This window comes from Teleopsis dalmanni, chromosome 1 (assembly GCF_002237135.1).
Source record: "Teleopsis dalmanni isolate 2A chromosome 1, ASM223713v2, whole genome shotgun sequence".
NCBI lineage: Eukaryota > Metazoa > Arthropoda > Insecta > Diptera > Diopsidae > Teleopsis > Teleopsis dalmanni.
The window spans coordinates 32,520,835-32,546,933 of NC_051846.1; the positions used below are offsets into that span (position 1 = coordinate 32,520,835).

Below are 26,099 nucleotides of genomic sequence, written 5' to 3' on the forward strand. Positions count from 1 at the left end.
TATACCCAGTCTAGTTCTTAAAAATGTTGAGCAATAAGTGAGGAAATACCACATTGCAAAGACAATAATGACATATCAAATCTGTGATAATAATCACGTAGTCATCTTTAATTAAAACAGAAATTACGGTAGTTTAGGTATTGTTAAATTCTTTTATAAAACTTTTTGCTTTTATGAAGTTAAAGTTATTAACATAATGACGGCATAAACGGTAGAGTTCATGCCAAAAATTTGGTTTTGAAACCTTCATTCGACATGCGATTGACCCGTTAGTAATAAATAATGTTCTACGATGTAATATTATTTTCAGGTTATCTACATTTAACATATTATTTCTTAACTTACATACTTATGTTGCTACAACAACCCGATACCGGGTATTGGTCTGACGCAGCATACCTCTCCAGGCGCCTCTGTTGCGTGCATGCCTTCTCCAGTCTCTAATATCAAGTCCGATAAGTATTGCCTCAATTTGGTCTCACCCATTCAGTTATAAACCAAGCTACTACTACTACAACCAAAAAATAGTGAATTTCTAAAGATTCTATTAAAACTTTCAAGAATCTAAAATGCTTAGGCTTAAAATCTCTTTATATATAAATAACTAAGACGTCACAAATGTATATTAATTATAAGGTTCTAAAACAAATAAATTTAACTTGATTATTACATTTTTTGTATATATATTACTTAATCTAACAAAACCTTTTGAAAGTGTAAGACTGAATGGTATTCGTCATAGTTTAAAAAAGAATATAAGCATATAATTTTGGGTACATAAAAAACCAACAATAAAACAACTATTAAAGTTATTTAAAAAATAAAGGAGATAATACTACATATATCTAGTATTCGCCAGTAAAAGAGAATAGGTCGAGACAATAGCATCACGAGACCACATGCCAACTTAGAGAATCAGAGAATATTTCACTGAAGATCAAATTTTAGTTGTAAAAACTGAAAAAAACTGCAAAGATGCACAATTTTAAAATGCAAGGAAATCAAATAAAATTATCTATAGAAAGCAAGACTATTTCTTCGATATAACTTCGTAATTAATAATTTATAATAATAAAAACAAAAGCATGAACAGATTTAGTTATTCGATTAAATTTTAGATTGTATTTTACGTTATTTAAAAATATCGTACTGGTCTTTATACTATATTTAATTATAATATTAATATAATATATATTTTTTCAACACGGAACTCTTAATTACCGTATTATATTCTAAATAAGCGATCATTTTACTAAAATATATTTTCTTTCTGCTCGACTTATTATAATTTCATTTAATTTAATTATTATAATTGAAATTAATAATTTAGTTATAACATAATTATTAATCAAAGAAAACCAGTACGGTATGCATTTTTAACTATATTCCAGGACTGACCAAAAACTACTACTTCTGTTAGACTTCTAAAGACAATAAAAAGTCAAAAAAAAAAAAAAACTATAGTAACAATGATATGCTATTTATATATACTATATATCACCTATATAACTCAATCTTACAATTTACAAGCCACAAGTTAAATTGTTCTATAGGTAAAATTTGAATAAATAGACTTTATAATTTTTTATTAAAAGAAATACCTTGTACAATCTCAATTGATAGACGCATTTTAATAGTAATGTTTTATATAGTAGTAAAATAAGAAAATACAGTGTACAAACTAACATAATAAGGACTAAATACAATATGAAAAATATCAACATGCTGCCCAAAATCATCTCGATAACTGACCTAGTTATAAGACGGATATTATAAATTTAATACTATAACGAATAAAAAACAGAAATCACAGGAAACAAATCTTATAAATATATTAAATTACAATACTCATACACATTCGTACCCACATACATCCCGATAAGGTTAGATGAATCATCAGGTGTACTGTCTGGTATGCACCATCTGTATGCATTGACGATCAAACATGGTTTTTTCTTGCGATCTTGAGAGCAAAACATGACTGTTAAAAAATTTGATAATCCCTTATCAATAATGTTAAAACAAGAAATTAATGGAACAATAAAGAATCATTATCGGAAATCAATAGGGACACATTTACTTATATCAAGCCTTAAAGGCTATATGAATAATACATAATATATGTAGTAAACCTGAACGTATTAAATGTTATTCAGTTTTTGAATGGTCCTACAAGTTAACATGAATATGCGAGCTGTTAGTTTTGCTCCGACAAAGCGCAGAGTCCAGAAGTTACATAAAATCGTAAGCACTAGATAAAATCTAGAAAGCATTCAGATTAATTAAAATATGAAGTGAAACCTTAACTACTTGTATGATAATCACAAATAGTATCGTGTGCTGAGGACGTGGTATATTTATATTTTGAAGCAGTCATACAAAAACAATAGGTCATCTATATCTTATAAAAATGTTTACCTCAGCATTTTCATCCAGCAATCAAAACGTATAAATAAATAGACCTGGGCATAAGATTTTTATTCAGAGCATTGTCTTTTGCTTGAATATTTGACGTATATATTAATTCCAAAAAATACTTTAAAAATTCATTCATTTTAATGACTAAAAAATTATTTTATTTTAAAGTTTTTTTCTGGAACTTAGTTTAGGTTAAGTGAAGTGGAGGGATGAACAAATCCTCTTCCATTGGCAAAAAAAATACCGTTTTGATTCCACAATTCGTCGTAATAAGGGATAGAAGAATAGTCATGTTAAAATGATTAAGTTCTAACATGACCATTCCTCGTAATAGTACCGTAAATTCTATTTAATCATACATTTTATTTCAATTTATTGAGTAATAAAAATATCGGTAGAGAAATACAATTAATATTAATTATTATTAACTATAAAACAAAAATGGTTTATAGTAATTTTTATTAATTGAGTTATAAACCATCAGTTTGATTTCGTACAATTCTAGATTCATTTCACATAATCCAATAAATAAAAATTATTATTATTTAATTATCATTAAATAATATTATTACTTGCTTTAAAAATGTTTAATCGAAATGTCAATTTTTTTTTTTTAAATATTTTTAATCTTTACATGTAAAATTATATTTTAAAAAAAATTGTAACAAAATTGTAACAAAATTGTAAGTCTCATTATTAAGTATCATCATATTTACATTTTTAGAGAATTTTTTTGAGATTTAATTAAATAAATTACGAGTATGACGAGCTTTTCGAATGATTTACGTTACGATAGAAGCAGTTGGATCACCAGCGCAGAAAAATACACTAAAAATATATTGGTAGGAAACTGGTTTGAACAACGTATAGGCAGACATCTCCATAATCCCGGCATTGTGCCTTGTTCTAACATGTCTGAATGCCTAAATTTTAAATCTAGATACCAAGATGCCTATAAAATCAGAGTACCTTACGACTCATTACGCAAAAATTTTATTGATTGGAAACGTGTTGGTTTGGAAAACAGTAGAAATGGTTTTTCATCTAATATAAAATTTAAGACTGCCGAATGTTTTAGGAATAATTTTACCACCACCTCAGACATCTTATACAATATACAACCAAAAGAACACGAGAAGGTTGTAAAATCTGAACCCAAACCCAATCGTACTAAATTTACAAAAAACTATTTGAAGAAGAATATTAACTTATTAAGGTGCTATGGTAATCGTACGAATTTCGGTTTAAAAAATAATGTGGAATGTGCTAAGAACCGCTGGTATACACCATGCATTACAACATACATGATATCGTACTGTACAGATAGAAGCAAATTATTAAGCGATATTAATAATTAATTTAATTTAAATTTATGAAGGATGGTAATTTTAATGAGATAATTTAAACATTCGTGTACGCATAAAGGATTATAAAATATTTTATTAAAATTATATTCACTCATATATGTAAATAAATTATATAGTTTAATGTGTTAAAAAATTGTAAGTCACATGAAAGAATAACTTAATAAACAATAAAATAAATTAACTATGACTTTATCCTTTTTGTACGTATTTATTGTAAACAAATGATGCTCATAGTCTCTGATATCACATTTGTTAGTAATTTCAATTAAATAAAGATCGCAAACTAATAGTAATCCACTAAATAAATTTTATACTCAAAAGTCAAATAAAGTAATGCAATTTTAATAGTTTCCATGGTACTCGATATTATATATCTCGTCACTTTTCAAGTAGACTTTATCGACCATTTGACAATGCAAACGCTTGACCTAATCATTTAAACATTTTTTGAGGACTGAATTTTAACGTTTAAAGTTCAACTTCTTTAGCGAATTATTTTCATGAACACAAACCGTTTTTTTGAAAATGTTAATTTTAAATTTGAAAACAGAAAAAGCCATATCGATGCAATTACCCAATACTCTTGCACATATGTGACAATCGCAGAACACTCAAAAGTATAATTACAAAAATATTTTATGCAAACAAATCTGATCATAAAAAATAAGTGAACAGAAAAGTAACTAAAAATACAAATACAATGGATAGTCAAAAAAAAAAATAAGTACCATTTCTAATAGTCTACACACACGGCAAAAATTAATCTATATTCATCGCTAAGTCGGATTAAATTATCTATGTATGTTTTGTTGTTTTCAAATTGGTTTACAAAACCACCCTTTTGCGATTTAGCAGGTGGACTGATTACCGAATAAATCAACAAAAATATTATGTGAATCTAGGATATGATATATTTGATTTCGAAATGACAAGTTAATAAGATTTTAATTAGAACATAGCGCAATCAGTTATTAAGTGACGAATTACGACTGACTGCCATCGCATGTCATATATTCAAATTCTTGATGCAGAATCTAAAATGCTTCTTGAAAGAGCATGAATAATTCCTGTCCATGGAATATCTTATTCCAATGATATCATGTTTAGTAAAATCCTCGCTCTAAAATGCATTCGTCTTCGCGTTTTTTTTTATAATAGATAAATCAACATCTATTGCAATGGCGTTAACATCAGTGAGGTCATAAAGGTGGACGAACAGCCATCAATATAAGCTCTTAAAAAAAATGTAATAAGTACTAAATTTGAATAAGTACTAAATGTATTGTATGGGTTTGCAAAATCACAAACTTTCTATCTTTCATAGTTTTTTAGGTAACTAAGAAAATGTAAAAATGAACTATTTTGGCCAATAAGAAAGGCCATCTCAAAAACAAAGTTTTAGCAAAATTTCATTACAATATCTCTACTGGTTCAGAAAATACAGTATTTTGATCAACTAATTTCTGTTTTGGCACACTGTGCCACGGTTGTACTAAAACCAAAGTCCCAAGGCACACATTAGCGTAAATCCTATCGAAGTTTGTACATTTTCCATTGAAGTGGGCAGGTTTTCTAACCTTGACCTTGGTTAACATTAATTTAAACTTCACAGTTTCCCAATCCATTCTTACTCCTAAACCATCTGTTCCACTTTCACACTACACTCACCTATCTATATCGTAACTTATGTATATGTCTTTGTAACACCTTTCATGTTATTTGCTTGATAGATCCCTACACACCACAACAACAACATTAAGTTACAGGAGTGGTAGGTAGGTTTGTGTTCTGGAGTAATTTGTTTTTCCAGACGATGACTATAACACCACTTTTAGTGAGAACAAAGCATAAGCAATTATTTGCTTATAAGAAGCGTAGAAGTTTTATCCCGAAGTTACTGGTTTTTTTCAGGCAATCAAATACCGCCCAACACATCACCGCTCTTACTAAGAACATAGTGTTACCGTTACAGCTATTTTGCTACAAGAGCAGTAGGTCTATGTCCCAGAATTGTTTAATATTTTTAGATAATCAAGTATTGCTCGCCATCCATATCACTCCTCCCACTAAGAACATAGGGTAAGATAAATAGACATTTTGTTGTAGGAACAGTAGAATTTTTGTCCTGAAATTACTGATTTTTTCTCAGACAATCAATTACCGTGCACTATATTATCGCTCTTATTAAGAACATATGGCAAACAAGTATTTTGTTACTGGACTGGTAGAATCAGAACTGCTTGGTGTTTCAGAATATTAAGTTTCACTAATCATTCTTTAATCAACAGGTAATTGCTTGTCTTGACATTAGGCATCCATTAATGTAAGCCTTACAACAACAACAGTTGTTGTTGAAGCTCAACAGTCAGCTTCAAATTTTTATTTTATTAACCAAATATAACTTTTCTATGTACATGAAGGGTTAATAAAATTTTTATTAACTAATTTATTATTAATTTTTTATCTTTTTCATTATTATTAATTAATTTATTATTATAAAATTTGTTGGCTTTCGATTAATATTGATAATTAAATTATACTTTAGACGTTTGCTAGTCATTTTTACAAATTTATTAAAATTATTCAAAATTATTTGCAATTTTGATATGAATATTTTCTTTTTAAAATTTCCTATTATATTATAATGGGATATAATGATTTAAAATTATTTTATGAAGTGATAATAAAATTATATTTAAAACATTTTCTAGCCATTTTTACAAATTTATTAAGATTATTCAAAATTATTTGCAATTTTGATATAAATATTTTCTTTTTAAAATGTCCTATTATATTATAATGGGATAAAATGATTTAAAATTATTTTATGAAGTGATAATAAAATAATATTTACGACATTTTCTAGCCATTTTTACAAATTTATTAAGATTATTCAAAATTATTTGCAATTTTGATATAAATATTTTTTTTTTAAAATGTCCTATTATATTATAATGGGATAAAATGATTTAAAATTATTTTATGAAGTGATAATAAAATTATATTTAAGACATTTTCTAGTCATTTTTACAAATTTATTAAGATTATTCAAAATTATTTGCAATTTTGATATAAATATTTTCTTTTTAAAATGTCCCATTATATTATAATGGGATAAAATGATATAAAATTATTTTATGAAGTGATAATAAAATTATATTTAAGACATCTTCTGAAATCATTTTCACAAATATATTGAAATTAATTTCACAAATTTATTAAAATTATTTGGAATATTTTCTTTTCAAAAGTGTCCCATTACTGTTATAGGCTACTGTAAGAGTTTTTGTCTAGCGTTTTACAAACCCTTCGATTTCTGGCACATCAATTACAATCAACACTGTTTTTGCATACGAACACATACATATGAATGTAATACATATACTTATATGTATGTATATATATATAGAGAAGTAATTATAATTCTTGATCTCACTTTTGTTATTAAATTTTTAATGTTATATGTAATTTTTTGAAATAAAACTTACCGATAATTGAATGATGACGAAAGCTGATCCACAGCGAAGAATATATCCCATATTTTTTTTCCACACAATTTTTTGTAAATTGTCCTTTTCCGATTTGATTATTAATTTTAACCAATAATTTATGTTGTTCACTTCACAGAAACTTCCACTGCAATTGTTCAAATACATAAAATGAATTTTACATAGAATAAAAATTATTTAAGTCATTTGCGAAAGCACCTTAAATTAAATTATTTTCGTGCAAATAATTTTAAGCTAAAAAACGCAATTGTTGATCTCAGCGAACAATCGAATTTGTTGGTACGCAATATGGCCGCGATTTGTCGATGCGTATTGACATAAAAAACTGCATTGCTTGGACGAGAACGAATTCAATTCGATTATATTTCGCACGCAATTCCTAAATTCCTAGCGCTCGGCCACGATCGAAACTGAAACTGAATGAGAGCGAATAGTGCAATCGGATCTAGTTTACCGTACGTCAGAGTGAAGAAATTATAATCTGTCAAAAACAAAAAAAAAACAAAAAAACAGCAATTAAAGAAAAAACAAAGAAAACTCTTAATAGTTTACCGTTATAAAATTTGTCATGACAAACAAATAATGACCAAAACGATTGCCCTACATTTTAGTTTGTTATGTTCGATTTGAAATAATTTTTATTGCGAATATTATTAATAAATTATTTATAAAAAAAAAAATTTATATATTTGTCTTGTACATTTATAAATAAATATACAATTTAATTGTCTTATATTAATTATGTTAGTTAAAATTTTATTATAATGTTTTATATTCACAAATATTTTAATAAAAACGGTTGCACAACGACCTCAAAACATTGGGGCAAACAGATGTTTCTCGGTAACTCAGTATTCGATAAAGTGGTAAGATGACACATGTCTAAACGCCCGTATAGTATCCTAAACCATTATACACTGTCAAGTTTATTAAAATATATAACAATATATATATATTCAAAATAAAATACATATGTAGCACAATTTCTATTTCAGAGACGCCCCGATTCACTAAACTGATTAAAGTAAGGTCACATAATCTAAGCAACTGATGAAATATAACAATATATGCATTTTAACAATATAATACTTTTAACACTCTATTGAAATTAAAGCCTGGCACTAACATCCATTTCTCATTTTAAAAAGAATTTGTGTAATCATAATAGTATAAAACTTATTAATTTAAACGGTTTCATTTGATATATATATGTACATATATAAAACAAGCTAACTCATAAACAACCTGATTGCCATCATGAAAACAAGAATACTAATCAAAGCCTAGTGCTAAAATCCATTTCGTATTTAAAAAAAAAATTGTTAGTATAGTATAAAACCAATGGATTTAAAAATGGATTAATTTGATATATATATTTATATATTTATAAATTTATTTGTTTTATAGGTAGCAAAATAACCTGTTTGCCATCATGAATACTAGATACAGCACGGTTAAGATAAGTAAAGTAAAAGTATTCAGTTTTATGTTTCAAAGAACCAGGGAGACTCATTAAATAACCTTTAATTTTTTAACAATTGGTGGATAATTCAATAATTTTTCGATAATTTAATAAACATACACATAAGATAACCTTGTACATAAGTTGACTGAAAATTGGTTCTTGAGAGTATAAAATACAGTAAATTTCAATAAATTATAATGTAATAACAAAATATACTGCAAACCCAGTTTCAACTGTTTTTGGAGCATGCATTTTATATTTCTCCGGTCTAGATTAGTTATATAGGGAATTTGCAGCAAGGAAACAATCATCTCTAATTCATATGTTGATTTTAACACAGTCGAAAAAATACTATGACGCCGATTGTTAGGGGAATGCATAATTCAATTTATTTTGATAGCTTATATCAATCAATTCACCGAAAATTATCAAAAAATTTTGATTTTAACAACTAGCTGAAATCAAAAATAATTTTAAAAAATTAATATTTAAAAGCTGTTTACAAAGAGAATGTCACGTTTACTTATAGGCCATCAAAAAACGATCTGAATTATTAACAGATCGTTTTTTGAACAAGTGAGCCTAGAAAACTTTCTTATGCTAAATAATTAATATTTAAAAGCAGTTAACAAAGAGAATATTACTTTTTTAAAATATCCTGCATTTTCATTCTATAAGAAAGGGATGAAAACTTTCAAAAAATGTTAAAGGAAATTATATTAAAAAATAAAATCAAGTTTTTAACAAAATAATACGTTTTTAGGTCAGATCTTATCTATTAGATGTTGTTAATTATTAAAAAAACAGATACACAAATTTTAATGGTGTGTGAAAATAGAATGTATATTTCTTCCTAAGCTTTACTAAAGATTTTTAAGTTATAACAAAATATAACTAATATAATAAATGATAAAATAAAACGCTCAACAAAAACTGAGGCAACTATATCAACACTGATCGAACTCATACTGTGACAATGTTATAAGAGAAAACGAATTTTGACTAAACAAACACAATAGCAAAGACTTCTATGGAATTTTCAATAGCGCAGACATATATATCCAATTTGCACCATCTTATACCGTAATTTTAGAGGTAGATAATCTTGCAGAATAGATAAAAGAATAGTTCCAAATATAGTTAAATATATAAAGATATGCTTATAATCTTATAAGACTACAAAGTCTAATAAAAAATAGAGAAGATATCAATATTTTTAATGTGTCTTGGCTCAGTTAGAATGAAACAATTGCATAAAACAAATAAATATATATTTCGAAACTGTTCAGAATAATACCAGATTCTTATTTTACTAGAATTAAAGTGTTCAGGCTAACTATGCTAGCCTAAGATTAATGTTAGAGCTATTATTACCAAGAAGAATTATCATTTATAATAAAAATATTAAGTCACTAACGGTAAATTTGAATACCCATGTAGATGTCCAATCAGTGAATGTTCATAATTTTGCATGAACCATAAATTATAGTAACTTCAGGAAAAGTAATGAAAACAGACTAATGAACAACATTTAAGTCGGATGTATTATATTAGTTACATAGGCTACAAAGGTTTTAACAAGGTAAGTTTGTCGACGACCATACCATAACTTTCAAGTTAAGTTAATATATGTTAATAAATGAAATAATTTACCACATAAAATTCAATTTCTATATTATTTAAAAATAAAATTATATTTAATTGAATGGAAAAAGAAAAATAAAGTTATTGAATATGCAAATTTATATTATAACAGATTTGAAGGCGTAATCAATAGAGTGAATTTTTCAATTGAATATTTTTTTTAGTTTGTGGAATTTATAAAATAATTTATTTTATTCAAGAAATATAAATTATATAAATATATATATGTTTAGAAATGTATGAAATTTATCATATTTTTGTATTTTAACAGATATGCGTCAACTTTTTTTAAAGATGTATGTATATATATATTCTTGATTTTTATATAAAATATTGATATTTTAGTTCAATAAATTAATTTTATTTAAAAGTATGATGTTATATACGCAATTAGTTAAAACTGAATTAAACTAAAGCAAGCACTTATATTGATTTATAAGTAATAATATATTAGCTATATGTTTTATGACATATGACAACAAATATGTATATGAAAATATAATGTTTATATGAATCCTAAAATCATGTAAACATTATCCTTTCATATACATGATATCTCTTATTATATGTCATAAAATATATAGCTTATAGGTATATTACATATGACTTATAAAACAATATAACCAAGCGGTTTAGTATAGTTAAGTTTTAACTAATTTTGTATACAAATCATACTTCCAAATAAAACTTTTTGAACTAAAATATCAAAATTTTCTTTAAAAATATATATAATAAAATATGTACTATATTTATATATAATATTGAAGTATATTTATATACATATATATATGTATGTTTAAAAATAAGAGACCTGACTGTTAAAATACAAAAACATATAATAAACTTAATACATTTATTACGGAAATAATACCAAAATATAATCAAATCATTGTAGTTGCTTAAGGCTCATGCTGTTATAGCAATAACCATTTCTTTACTTGTTATTGAAATAACAATGTTAAGTTAATAATAAATAAATAAATAATATCAATATATAGTGGAACTAAAACATAAATGACACGTCTGTTCGAACATTAAAAATATATTTTTATTTTCAACACTTTAGTTCAGTGTAAATTTTCCCTCCTTCACGATTTATCTCAGGTTTTTCAATATGCTTAACATATATCTTTTAATTAACGATATTTAAGATTCTAGTATTTTCAAAAACATTATACATGATATCATATAATATAATAAATTACAATATAAAATAAACAAATTGCAACTCTTCTGTTAAAAAGAACATATATATATAATATATATATATTTATAATATATATATATTTATAATATATATATATTTATAATATATATATATTTATAATATATATATATTTGTAATTTTGGCAATATAAATAAACTATTTAACAACTAAATATCACGCACCGTATAACACCGACTGTAGTGTTTCACTTAAGCTAAGAAAAAAAATCAGAAAAAGAAACAGCAATGTTCCGCTGCATGCTAACAGAACGCAACAACAACAACAAAAATAATAAATTTGCTCACCCTTAACATTTGTTATATCCGCAGAGAGCGAACGATAAATCAGCTGCTAGCACTTGGCAGCGCTGTCGTTGTTTTGTTTCAGTTTTTTTTTTCCTTTTTTACTTTTACTTTAATTTCAATAGTTTGAATGGTTTTATTTTTTACTGTTAACCAAATTTTATTTATGAATTTTATTAATTCATATCAAATTTTAATTTATCAAATTGAAGTTATTTGCAAGAAAATATACACAGAAAACTCACAACAAAATTCAAAATTTTTACTTTGCATTTCATACAATCACAAAATATTTTAAACAAGAAACAATTAATTTTTTGAACATTAATTTTTAGTTTTAGTTTTAAATTCTGTCACAACCAGCGTATAAGTAAATTCAATTGTTATTGCTTGTAAATAAGTTTTTTCTCTTTTCTGACTTGAAAAATTTGCATGTATCCGCACTACTTCATGCCAACCAACTGAGATTATCAAACACTTGCACTAGAGTTTGACGAATTGTAAACTAAATTCTTTGTTCGAAAACTACATTTTCAAGTATGAAACGGAACTGTCGAGCTGACAGCTTAAACAAAATTAGTTTTTTGTGTTTTCATTTCAATTCACAAATTTATTTAATAAAATTTTTTGTACACAACTACATTTTCAATGCACTCGTTTTAACCCTGAGCAGAGCCAATGAAATACAAAAGGAAATAAACAAAAACAAAACGCGAAACGTCAGTTTAATTTCATTGTTGCATTTTTTGTTCTTCTATTAAAATTATTTATTTACCTTATAATTATTTTTTTTGATATCTTATATTCTAAATTAAACGGTTTTATTTTATTTATATTTTAACAAACAAATTAATGCATAATTTTTAAATATTTTTAATTAATAAAAGTATATTTTATACATACACAGTAATTTCAAACCTTTCTTATGTATTGCCACTTAAATTTTTTTATCAAAATAAGTTATACCTGAACATATATGTACAAATCAAATATACTGATTGCTCTTCTTAGTTTATTTGAATTAGAATTGAATACTTGGAAGTATATTTTCACATAATTCAAATGAATTCTGCCTACTTTGTAATTTAAACGAAATCTGACAGCTATTTTACGATAGCCAGGGTTGTTATAAATACATTTGATTTTAGTATTAGACAGTTTTCAACTTGTTTTCATTCATATTCCAAAATAATTAAAAGAAATGTATAAAGTAACTAAAAACGTTATATTTTATTCTTTCTTTTTTTGGCGCCAAAAATATATAATAATTTTTAAGCGTGCTAATTCATCTTTTAAATTAAAACTATAATTTATATTCATATTCATATTTAAACAAAATATATTTTATTGAAATACTGTTCCAATATTTCGGCTACCTTCGATAGCCATCCTCAGGAACCTCAAGATGTTCCCTTGGAACTGAGTTCCCTGAAGGTAATTGTATAGATTAGTTCCGTGATATATGTTATGTAAATATTATTGTTTGTTTTTCTTCCGGTAGGTGGAATGTATCGAAAGTCACAGTGTGAGACATGAACACACTAAAATTATTTTTTAAAAATGCAAATTAAACAAATTTCAGCTTTTAAACCATAATATTGCGTTTACATTGTGAGATTATAAGCTGATTAAATCAAGCATCGAGATTAAGGCACTAAATTAGTATTTTAATCACAGACTTCCCATACAAAAGTTAATCTCGGATTGGTCGAAATTGATTTTAAATTTCTTTAGAAATTTTGGTTATATTTCTGTGCAACTCTGCAAATGTCTTAACATCGTAGATTTTTTTACGATCTTAAAATTGGAAAAGAAATTTCAAAGTCTGTTCAAAATATATATTGAAAATTTGAAAATGCTGAAGTGAGTGAAATTTTTATTAAATTTATTTAATAATAATAGTTTTATACATAATCATAACTAAAAGTTTTTAAATTTTTGTTATAAGACTACTTATTAAATTTATATTAAAATTTTTTTGTACATAGTTGTAATTAAATTGTTTTATTTAGAGAAATTTATTTAACACACGAAACAGAACACACCAAGAGAAACTGCAACATTAATCTTTAATGTATAATGTAAACGGTGTAAATTAAAAGTTTAAATGAACTTAATCCCGTTCTCTTAAGCTCACAGTGTAAACGTAGTGTAAATGTCAAAAGCTGAAACCTCATTCCAGTTGGTGTATTCCTCAACTGTACAAAGTGAGAAAGTTAGTTTAAAAAGGAACTGCAAAACCAAGATAAAAGTAATATAAAAACGATTAAAATTAATTTTTTAATTTTTTTGTTTATAATAAAATATATTTTATATTCTTATAATGGGATTGACATATAAAACTATATTTATTGAACTTAGAATTATTTAATTTTTATACTCAACCATTTTGTTCAAAAAAATTTTTATTTCGTGTGGAGGGTAAATACTTATGCTTAAATTATATTTTAAAAATAATTTTAATTGATTTCTGCCAAATTCGTAATATTAAAAGAATTTATATGCACGCAAAGCAACCCTGTACTTAGAAAATCACATTGAAGAAAAACTTTGTCGTAAGATGGCGCTTCTACTAATTTCAGTTCGCGAACTGATAGAGTTACCATGTTGAGTCTATTTATGTATTTGTTAAATGAAATTTTAATATTAATTAAATATATTAAAAATGGAATTATTTTCTTATGTGAGATAATTTCAATTGAATTAAATTGAATTGAAAAATGTTAAAGCCGATTTATATGCAACAGCTGCTGTTTTACGCCAGAAAGTTTTGTTAAAAATTATTTATATAAGGTTTAGTTTATATCAAAAACATAAAAATATAATCACAGAAGCTGATTAGCTTCTATTAAAAAATTATGAATTTTGAAAAGGTACACGGAATGAGAAAAACATGTCTGTTCAGACATATAAACTATGGAACTTTTATTTTATTTAAAATCACTTAGATTTTGCTGTGAAGTCAACAATCAAACCAATCGCTAACGTAACATACTTTGCTTAGACATACATATAAGACCATATAAAAAAATTCTAATATTAGAGCGAATGCTCACATTGCTTATAGTTCACGCGTACGAAGGAAGTCAAATACGAAGTAAAGACGAAGACGTACGCTAAGTATGTTGCGTTAGCTATTTTATAATTCTCGTTCAGTTTATTTCGTTTTATGAATAAATCTCGTACGTAACTTCATATGACATATATTGAGTTTAATATAATATGGATATTCATTCTTAGTTTCTTCATTAAAAATGTATATAATCCCTCTAACCTAAATTATAACCATGTTATTGTATGAGGAATAAGGAATTATTCAGTGAATTAAATTAGTGGACGAAATATGTTAATAAATTAGAAATGAACGGATAAATTTTTGTTTTGTTTCCGTTGGTAATTCTTTAAATATTACACGCTCAAATTAAATTAAATATTTAAATATCGTTATCGTTTCGAATGACGACCGGAATGAGTCTCATTAAGAAGGTCTTGTGTGGTAGCAATTTTCCTCCACTGAATAGAAGACATTAGCGTTTTGATTAATGGTCAGAATGTATTTCATTACGGGTTTCCTAATATCAGCAGAAGATTAATCATAGTAACAACACCGAAAATGACAATCCACGTGCCAATATTCTTCTCCTGGCAACAGTGGCGTAACTACAGGGAAGCAACTGGAAGCAACGCTTTCGGGCCCCCGAATTTAGGGGGCCCCACTATAAATGTTTGTAAACGTTTTTTGTTGGAATAACTTCATATTGCATTTTATAAAAGATACGTAAGTTTTAAATTTAATGTACATAATATGTATGTACTTCAAATAAAATATTAAACCTAAATATAAAATAAAAAAGTTTTTCTAAGAAAAGTATGTGTCTTAATCGAGAGTTTATATGGAAGCTATATCTAGATTTAAACCCATTTGAAAATAATTTTGTACGTTGTCTTTTGCAAATATCAGTATTGTATACACCAAATTCTATTTAAACACCTTTATTAAAAACGGAGAAACCTCATATCCGATTGTTAAGTTTATATCACAGCTACAAGACTTCCAATTTCAATCAAATCAAATGGTGAATAGGGTCGGCTAAAAGTATGTGTGCAAAGCTTCATTCGAAGAGTTCAAAAGCTGAGAGAGTAGTTTGAACTGAAAAAGTATATATATACTGTACTGATATATACTTAATGGTATTTCCGACGTTTCCTTTAATGCGTCACGAAAATCTTGACAAACCTTATATACCCTTTTCACATTTTTCGTGTAAAGAGTATAAAAAGAGGGGCCCCTTAGTATGTTGATAGGGGCCCCTTAGTTAGAATTTGCTTACAGGCCTAAAAAATGTAGTTACGCCACTGCCTGGCAATGATCTAAGTTAGATAATTATTTAATATTGACACAAGTTAGGAAGCATTTATGGGTATGTAAAATATGTTTTTCGAGAAAAGTGATTATAATTTCATATTAAATTATTTTTTAACGAAATGAATTAAAATATTTCTATATCTTGATTAACTTTTTGTTTGGATAAAGAAATTCGATTGGGCTTCATTTAAAACAAAGTATTACCTTATCGCTTTTCATTTAAAAAATTAAGGACTTCCACAACCGTTCTTATACAATCAGATTTATTCATATGATTTTGTTCTATTAAAAAAAAAACAAAAAAAAACAATATGTCGAAAGGAAGTGAAATATACAAAAAACAAATCACACTTATAGGAATGAACTCACAAATGTAAAGCGTTCCAGTCTACATTTGATTTAGGGTTCTCAAAATTTTGTGATTTACAACAACATAAACTGTTTTGTTCTTTATAACGATGCATATAGTAAAGTAAAGGTAACCTTTTCTAGTACTCACAAGTTATATTGATACATCATAGAAATGTATATAGAAAAAAATAAAGTATGATTACGAAGAATTACATTACCACAAGAAGACTGGTTGGCTTTGGTCAATTTGACTTAATGCCAATTTTTAAAAATATATTTTATAAATAAAACTAATCTTAATGTTATAAAATTATAATAAATAATTTAAATAATTACTAAAAAATTAGAGATGATTTTACTGACGATGGTGAATGACAAATTTTTCAAACTAGATGGGAAATAAAGGACTGAAGTATAAAGAATTTTAAATCTACATACTATTAAACTTTAAAGACTATATTATGAACTGAACGATGAATACTGTGAATGAATATTAGAATAGTAGTACAAAAGGTGTTCAAGTGTGTCTTCCTTACGTATAACTAAACAAGCTCCATAAAAGTATATCTGGTGATCTGGTTTGTAAGTAGCAAATGCTATAGTTTACTATCTTTCCAGAAATGCAATCATTTTGGAACTTAACCATATAGGTTCTGACAGATAGCTGTGTACTATAAACACATACAATAAGGCTTAATCTAACCTCTAATTATTGTGACAGCGTTCCGGCTCAGCGGAAGAAGAAGAAATTGTACGCCATCTTTTTCAATTTGTCGACACTCAAACATTTCTCTACTTAACATCGATCGTAACTTATATTATATGCTATTAGATGTCTGTTTAAATACAACATTACTGGTGTTTTATAAGTTCCAAATGCTTAAAATTGTCTTGGTTGATTGGTTGGTGTAGTGGCAGGTAAATATTTAATTTTCGCTGACTTTAATTAGCATCGCTTTGATACCACATTCTTAGCAAGAAAGTGTAATATATAAAAAGAGAAATACCGGGCCTTCACAAATGAGTATTAAAAAGAATTAAAAAGGAAGGCAGTTGTCTGCGTGTGGGACTATTCACTAGTAACCAGAGAGAGAGAGAGAGAGAGAGAGAGAGAGAGAGAGAGAGAGAGAGAGAGAGAGAGAGAGAGAGAGAGAGAGAGCTGAAGTAAGACTTGCAGTATTCACGCTGCCTCTTTTAATGAGTTCACAAGATCTGCTCTTGTTATATGAAAGCAATGTTAACAGGATAGGAATTTTCCAATAATTTTCTAAACTATTCAGAAAAGTTGTTAAGGTTAAGTTCAATGTACATTGGCTGCTAAATATATTAAATGCTAAGTCTACTCAGTATACCAATTGATTTAAGAAATATAATTAAATACTATATTTTGATTATATATGTAGTTCTAAGTTTTCATGTATATAAAAAAAATTTAGTTTCCCCTTTTTAATTATATGTACCCATTTAGGAATTAATAGACTTAAAAGATTTCTTTGTCAATTCTTTGTGTAGTTGTGATTGAATTTGAAGCAAATACCCGGGTTTAAGACTTCTAAGGATGTAGAAGCACTGCCATCTTAATGGAATATGTATATCAATGTATTATTTACGGAATTGTAGAGTTTAAATTTACTACGTTCCTAAAAGATTTGAGCCATACACTCTGAACTACCGTCTGCAACTATTTTTATACAATAGGATGTTGTTATAGAGCTTGATTATCAAACTCAGAATAATAATTTTTTTACTTATAACTTCAGTGTTCCAGTGCAAATCCATTACTATGAAAGTGGGTTCCAGATTGTTACGAGACCCTAAGTGTGTTGTGTGTGACTGTAAGTTTAAGAAACTGAAGTGTGCTTTAGCTGACCTCGAGCTATTGTAAAAATGTGATTGAACTATCCTGCTGCATTATTTGCATTCGATGCATTTATGAATAAAGACTAGCAGCCGAGAAACATTGCCAACAACAAAATGAAATAAAAAGAGGGAAGTGTCGCTATTAAATCTGCGGTGCTCGTGTGTGCGAGTTTTATTGATCAGAAGGACGGACTTTGCATTGTAGTTCGTTTGCATTTCGAAAAGGTTTTCCAAAAAAGGTTTTGTTTTTTTCCTTTTAAGATAAGTCAATGGAATAATTGCAAAATAAAGTTGCGAATATATAGAATATATATGCAGGATATGTTGTAATACATAGGATATATATGTATATCTTGAATAATATATAAGGATATATACATATATACTATATAGGATATAGGACATACTATAGGAAGATTTCCTAGCCACCACATAGTCAATTTTAGGTATGCAATTTCTCTTTTGTATATAAGAGTTCCGTAAGATTTTTTTTATATTAATAGACGTAAAGGATCTTGACTAGTTGTGTTCAAGTACTAATTTCTCTAGTTTTTCCCTAGGAGTATTCGTTGCCCATTAGTAACGAGTATCGAATTAGTTATATCGCGACATTGAGTACATAAAAATTCAGTGACTTCGAGGGCTTGGTCATGTAGTGCGAATGGAAGACACTACTCCGACAAGAAAGGTATTTGATTCGTTTCCCGCTAGTGGAAAACGTAGTTGGATATTTAAATATGTTTTAAATTTTTTGAATTATTACGTCAAAAATATTTTAAAGTCGGTGTGGTTTTTTTAGAATTTTAACTTCTATTTCGATTGTTGTTTTTAGTATATTTCTATATATATTTCGGCAAATACTTTTTTGCTTTCATCAGTAGAATTTCTAATATTCTAATATTCCTAATAGTAAGGATGTTTTCAACCTCGGTGAAAGGACAGGATCAGGTGATCAACGATGTGAAAGAAAGTCGGTACTAACAGTTGGCGACAGGAACCTACTGATCGGGCTGGCAGGTAGAGTCTATTGGCCGTAGCCAAGGACGATTCATGACTGTCATGGACAACAAAGTAAGTATTTTTTTAACTAAATATAAGTACAAATGTATTTAAATTACATAAGAATTCAAAAAAAATACTAATTGTTTATTCCTTCAATTTTAATGAGGTCAAAAAACTTATGAACATTTCCGCATTGCAAATCAGTTCAAAACCATATATAAAAAAAATCCTACATACGCTGTTAAATATTCAAAATATTTAAAAGCTATTAAAATTTAAAAATAAAACTTTTCAAATTAAATAAAATTATAATAAAAAAAACTAAAAATATACTTCATTCATTGACTTCTCCCATTTCCTTTACTTCGCAATTATTTACATTTCTAACCAAAAAAAAAAAAAGAAAAAAGAAGGGAAAAAACAAAAAATTTTATCATTTAAATAAGTTAATTAAAATTGTGTTTTATTTTCATTTGCTTAAATAATATTAAATATTTTTAAAAAATAAAAACAAATAAAAAGCAACGAAAAAAGTAATGCCAACAGCGAATAACGAATCGTAAAACAAAAAATTGACGTCATTTGTCCTTGAAGACGCATTTGAAGTTTCGCACAATACAAACAAAATCACAAAATTCAATGCACCCGCAGCTTTAACAGCAACGAAAAAAAGTATTAAATAGCAACAAAATTAACAATAAATAAAATGGAAAGGAAAAGCAAAGGCAAAAGCAAACATAAATAAAAAAAAATTCTCAACTTCTGTGGGGAAATAATAATTTTTAATAATCACAAGCAAGCTTCAAAATCAACAACAACAACAAACATAGCTACAACAACCACATAATGACAACCACAACAACACAACAGCAATAACTAAAACTTAACATGCAGCACATAAAGTACAACAAAAAAAAATTGCTGCTGCTTCATGCACAACAACAACAACAAAAGCAGTAACAACAACAACGAAAGCAGCAACAGCGGCAGCTAAAAACAGTTTCATGCGAAAAAGTGCTTTGCATTTGTTTTTGTATTTATTTACTGATTTCGTTTACTTTCCAACAAAGCAAGCGCAAAAGCAGGCGTAAAAACATTTTAAAACAACAACAAAAAGTAGTTTTCTAAACAAGAACTTCCAGTGAAATTACGAGTAAAGAAAGCAAAGAGAAGTGCTTTCGTACGCTAAGAACAAAAAAAAAACAAAAAAAGAAAAAATGCCAATAAAATTGTAACTAATTTTATTGCAAAAAAATGTTAAATTTTTTTCTCTGCAAGCAAACATTAAATAAAAAAAACTGGTTTGAAACTCTAATTCGAACTGCTTGAGCTTTGAGCAAAAAATCAGTTTTTTATGTCAACTGAATATTATTTCCATCAAAAATTCATTTAAAAATAGATTTTATTTTGTTTGTTTAAAATCTAATTGGAAATAGAACTGACCTTGACCATGATAATGAGAGCATGTGTGTGTGCATGTGTGTGTATAGTATTTATGTGAGAGCGCATATATGCTAGAGTCTCCAATATAAGCACAAAAAAAAATAAGAACATCATTAATAAACTAAATAAATAAAATAGAATTTCTAATTAGAACATTTGTTTTTTTTTTTGACTTGTTAGCTTTTGATAAGACAGGTGATTTAAGTTAAGCAAACATTAGGGGCGTACATACACAGAGAAACGAGAAATAGTGTTGGGAAGTTTAAAATCTGACTTTTCTAAAAATATTTAATTAAATTTAATTCATTTAAATTGGTGTTGAGGAAATGGAATACTTTATATACCGTTGTTGAAATGGTTCAGCCTCATTTTCTAATATATTAATAAGTAGTGTACCGACTAGAACTGCTTTCGCATCGGGTGAATCCCTCTGCATTCAGACTTTTACATTTTTATCACATTTTTTGGTGTCTACCCTATAGCTTCTCTGTTGAAGCAACAAAGAAGAAGAATCAGAGCTTTGAGGAAGCAGGAGTTTGAGGACTTTAATCACATATTGGGTTCTATTATTCGCAAGCTCCCAGGTTTTGCTCCTATCTTTTGAACTATATTGTTGCGATTTGTTACTCCATTCCGGATTTGTAGGTATGATTGTAAGTCCTACTAACAATCAACCTACTTGTAAGGTGGGTTATACCCACCTATTACAGAAGAAGGAGATGTGATCTGTGTCGCCATAAATGAATCCAGGTAGATTTGTTTTTTCCATACGGTGTAGGCACTTGCAAAAGTACCCATCTCCAGTCAGCATTTGAGTGGGATAGTAATTTGTATCTTCTGATTACCATTTGAGCCAGGTGGTTATATTAGATGTCAGTTTCGCTGCATCATTTTTTTTGCGCGAGCTACTTGTTGTTGGTTCTTTCATGAATCTTCACAGACAATGTAATGCACTGTTATGACACGAAAAACTTTTCTCTCAAAAACTTTGAGAATTGTTTTATCATTTTCTGATAGCTCTCATACTTTTGCGCTATCATACTTCTGCTAGAATGAGCGATTTATTAATAGTAGTCTTGCAAGAAAAACCTCTACACACACATTGCATGCTGATCCTATAAGAACACCTACTAGCAATGGCAGTTGTTCGTCTATTCCGGTTTGCTGCGGTGGTGGCAAGATAGATAAAACTGCTACAACATTTAATCAATATAAAATTACCATTTACAAACCATTGTTTTTGAAGAAGTTAATTCACTTAATATATTTGCTATTTCAATTGCTCTCTGAGTCGGTTATTAATAGGTACTAACATTAATTCCCATTTTGTTGCGATCCACTTGCTTCAAGTCTGTCTAGAGCGTCCCGACCAGTTGAAAAACCTTATGTCATAATTGGACAAATTTTAACAGTCAATTTTTTTTTGTACTTTCGAATTAATCCTTTAATCAATAAATGATGAGATAATTTACTAAATTAAAATCTTAGTCAATGAGCTTAAGATAAGGATATATTTACTTATATACTTTAATAAAAATAATTCATAGAATTAAATACATATTAATTCATCCATGCATCTAATACATACATTTAACATTGCTTTTAGGAGAGTTTCTTTTCGCTGCTGTGAAAGATTAAAGATCAAAGATTAAGAAAATGATATGCTACCACTTTTCAATGCCATAAATTTTTACATTAAGATCATTAAAAATATTAGAATTGACAATGGAGGTTTTGCTAGGAACTGTCGCTTTTACAGCCAATTCATATATTGATCTTAACTATTACGAGAAGACAACAACCACCGGGAACGATTTTTCATGGAGCATTTATTTATTCTATGTGGCAGTTCTGCTAGAAACTGCCGCTCTTACTGCCAATATTCTACATCGATCTTAACAACTACGAGAAGTCAACAACCACCGGGGAGAATTTTTCATGGAGAACATATTCATTCTATGTCTAAGTTAAAAGATATTTCTAATACGATTTCAAGATCACCATAGAACAATAATTTATAATTAAATAATTCTCGAACAGAATAAAGATTAAGGAAATTTTATATTAACTCTTTTCAGATTATAAAAATCCTTGCAGTGAGTAAGTGAACCCAGGAAATGCTCAATATTATAAACTTCTGACATTAAAGTCATTAAAAAAAATTGAAATTAATTTCTGAATTAATTAATTTAGGTGTGATAAATCAGAAAGCTAAATTTATTCGAACAGACAAAGAAGCAAATTTTTAATTTACGGATAAATTTTGTTCTTTATAAATTTCTGGTGAATTTGGTGAATTGTGTTTAAGCAGATTTTTTTTTTAACCACACCCATTAATTCATTAAGGGCACAACAATACACGATGTGACAGAGAAAAATAAGAAATTCCAATAAAACGAAATCGAGCGATCAATACGATCAGCGTAGGAACTGTAGGAAGCGAGATGCTCCTCGCAAAAGTTCAACAAGGCGAGCAAAACAAAGAAACAAGTTTTCGGAAACGAGCTCACATACGAGCTGAAGCTAAGACTTCAGACGACACAAGGGTGCGGCAATTAAACCCAAATGCAGCTCACACTGTGGGCATATGTAGCGACACATGAACACACATACGCAAAAGAAAACACACAATATAAAAAAACAAAAATAAAAACAAAAATGGACACCCGCCTCAGGGCAAAGGCAAAATTGGAGACGTCTGCAGGCAGTTTGGTTGCCAAAAATGTGTGCTGTGCTGTGCTGTGCGAAAGCAACATAAATAAGAACAAACCCAACAACTTTAATTCCTGTTTCGGTTATTGGTAGTTATTGTTGTTGTTGTTGTTGTTGTTGTTGTTGTTGTTGTTGTTGTTGTTGGTATTTTTGTTGCTTTTTGCAAGTTAATGAACCAGCGATGCGAGTTTAGTCTGTGTGTGAGTGTGTGTGTATGCGTACATGTGGCGTTGAAATTGTGGCAACATCCGTCGCGTAAATGTTGTTTCAACAGTTTCGTTTCGTTTGCTTTTATTGTTGTTGTTGCTGTCTGCCGTTTTTGTTGTTGTTTTGTTGTTGCTTGCATTCACACATGCGTGCAAACAGCCCACAATCCTTGAAAGAGATCAAGTGTTTGATTCTTTTTTGATTGTTGTGTGATTTTTTGGCGCGTTCCTATTACCGCGGAATCATCGAATTCATCAGAACTCGTTTAGACTGGAACCGCACAAGCCAGTTGCGCTCGGTCACAAAAGTGTTGCACCGTATCTGTGGCAAGAATTCTGGGAAAATAACAACAAAAAAATACAAAAAAACACAAAAAAAAATTCAAGCTTAAATATGTTATAGGAATTATTGATCAAGTGGCGATCGAAATTCCTGCATAGTTTCATCTTAAGAGAGAGCTGTCTGCGGAATGGTCAAAAAATCTTAAAAAAAATATGTATTAGCCAATAATTGGTTTTGATCTTGTAGTTAAATTTATTCTACTCAAATGGAAAAGGCCAAAATCAGTTCAAATTTTCTAAATTCATTTCCTAAAATAAACGCTATAATTTTTAATGTTAATTTTTTCTTGCCGAGAGTGACGCGTCTTTAAGACGAAAAGAAACTATTTAAAAGTTAGACGGATTCGAATAGCAAAGAAAAGACAAGAACAAAATTTTAATTTAATTTATTGAAATTTGACTGACCATATAACGCTGTTTTTAGTATTGCCAAGTACTCATTATCAGTGGTCTTAGGAAATATTCAAATTTAATTAGTTTACAGTTCGTATATAAACGCTATAAATTGATGAAATTTATATTTTATAATTCTGTTTAGTTGAAATCTATAATCTATTAGTTGCAGATTATTAGATTCTGCAGAGTTCTCTGTATGTTATCAAAATTAGAGTAGATGTCAGTGCTGATAATTTAGCTTACACTATATGTAACTATATTTTATCAGAAATAGAGAAACTCCAGTCTTCTGTATTTTTTTATTATATATAGTAGTTCATTAAATGCTTTTCCAGATATATAATCATATTTTAGATAAGTTTTGACCTGACGACTCTACTGTCTTAGGAGTCTATTTAAAAGTTTTTAAATCCTAGCTAGAGTTGTCCTATGTGCTGAGTTATTTGGTATTTTGAAAATCTTTTACAGAGTTTTTAAATCCTAGCTGGAGATGTGGAGAGTCATTTGCTGTCATGGGAATCTATTATAAAGATATTCTTAATCGTCTGGTGCCTTGGCAATCTATTACAAACTCTTTAAATCCTAGCTGAAAATATGCTGAGTTGCCCGCTGTCTTGCAATTCTATTATAAAGTATTAAAATGTTATCTGGAAACGTGTTAAGCCATCTGTTGCGTTGGAAATCAATTATTAAGTTTTAAAATCCTGGATGGAGATGTATCAAATACGATATCAATATATCAGACCCATTATTTCTTTTATTGCTGCTGGAAATGGTGATATGAATTTACCTGTGGTAGAATATTCGAATAAATTGGTAAAACGGTTGGTATATCTATTGTGTGTTGTTGTCAGTATAGTATTTTAACTTTTATATGTTAATAACCGATCCATTCCCTAATGATAAGATTTCGAGACAGTAACGCTGTTAAGGCAGGTCCTAAAAATTCGTTAGTGTAAAAATGTGTGCTACTGGATGATGACATTAACAAAAAGTTTCGGATAGACTATGTCATTGCTCGTCACGGGGCGTGTTACCAATATAAAGGTTTTCACATAAGAACTTGTATACAGACTAACAGATTATATGCTTTAAATCGTTATATATAGAGATAATATACATAATAGAGATGATAATAATAAACAATAAGTGATCTATAGAAAATATGTGATCTATAAATAATACAAGTTAAAATCCAAATTAAACCTAAATATATCAACAACTAAATAAGTTGTCGACATAATTTCAATTTTCTGAGCAAGTCTATTTGTTGATTTTGGTAAATACAACTATTTTAAACAATGTTTTCTAACCCGCGTTTTATCCTTAATCAAATCAATACCCACCATGAAGGACATCTCAGTTAGTACATTCTCCCAAGATTAAGCTGAACCCTTTCAAGATCTATGTTATCACTTTCCCAGGCCAAAAACGAGATCACTGTAGATGTTTTCATGCCTTTAGTTTGTTAACAAGCTAAAGTATCTCGATGTTGTGATATTTTCTCGG

General features: G+C 27.9%; 1 long non-coding RNA gene across 2 annotated transcripts in view; it reads right to left on the bottom strand.

The window, feature by feature from the left end:
- Positions 1–12,945, bottom strand: part of LOC119672689 — a 39,264-nt gene extending 26,319 nt beyond the window's left edge. Inside the window, exons 1-3 of one of the 2 annotated variants that reach the window (XR_005251940.1) lie at positions 12,816–12,945; positions 7,493–7,775; positions 7,274–7,421 (exon numbers count right to left, since the gene is read on the bottom strand). This is a non-coding gene — a long non-coding RNA (uncharacterized LOC119672689). Of the gene's footprint in view, positions 1–7,273; positions 7,422–7,492; positions 7,776–11,915; positions 12,041–12,815 lie in introns of those variants that run through there. The other variant, XR_005251941.1, reaches the window with a different exon arrangement.
- Between the last annotated feature and the right edge of the window lie 13,154 nt (positions 12,946–26,099).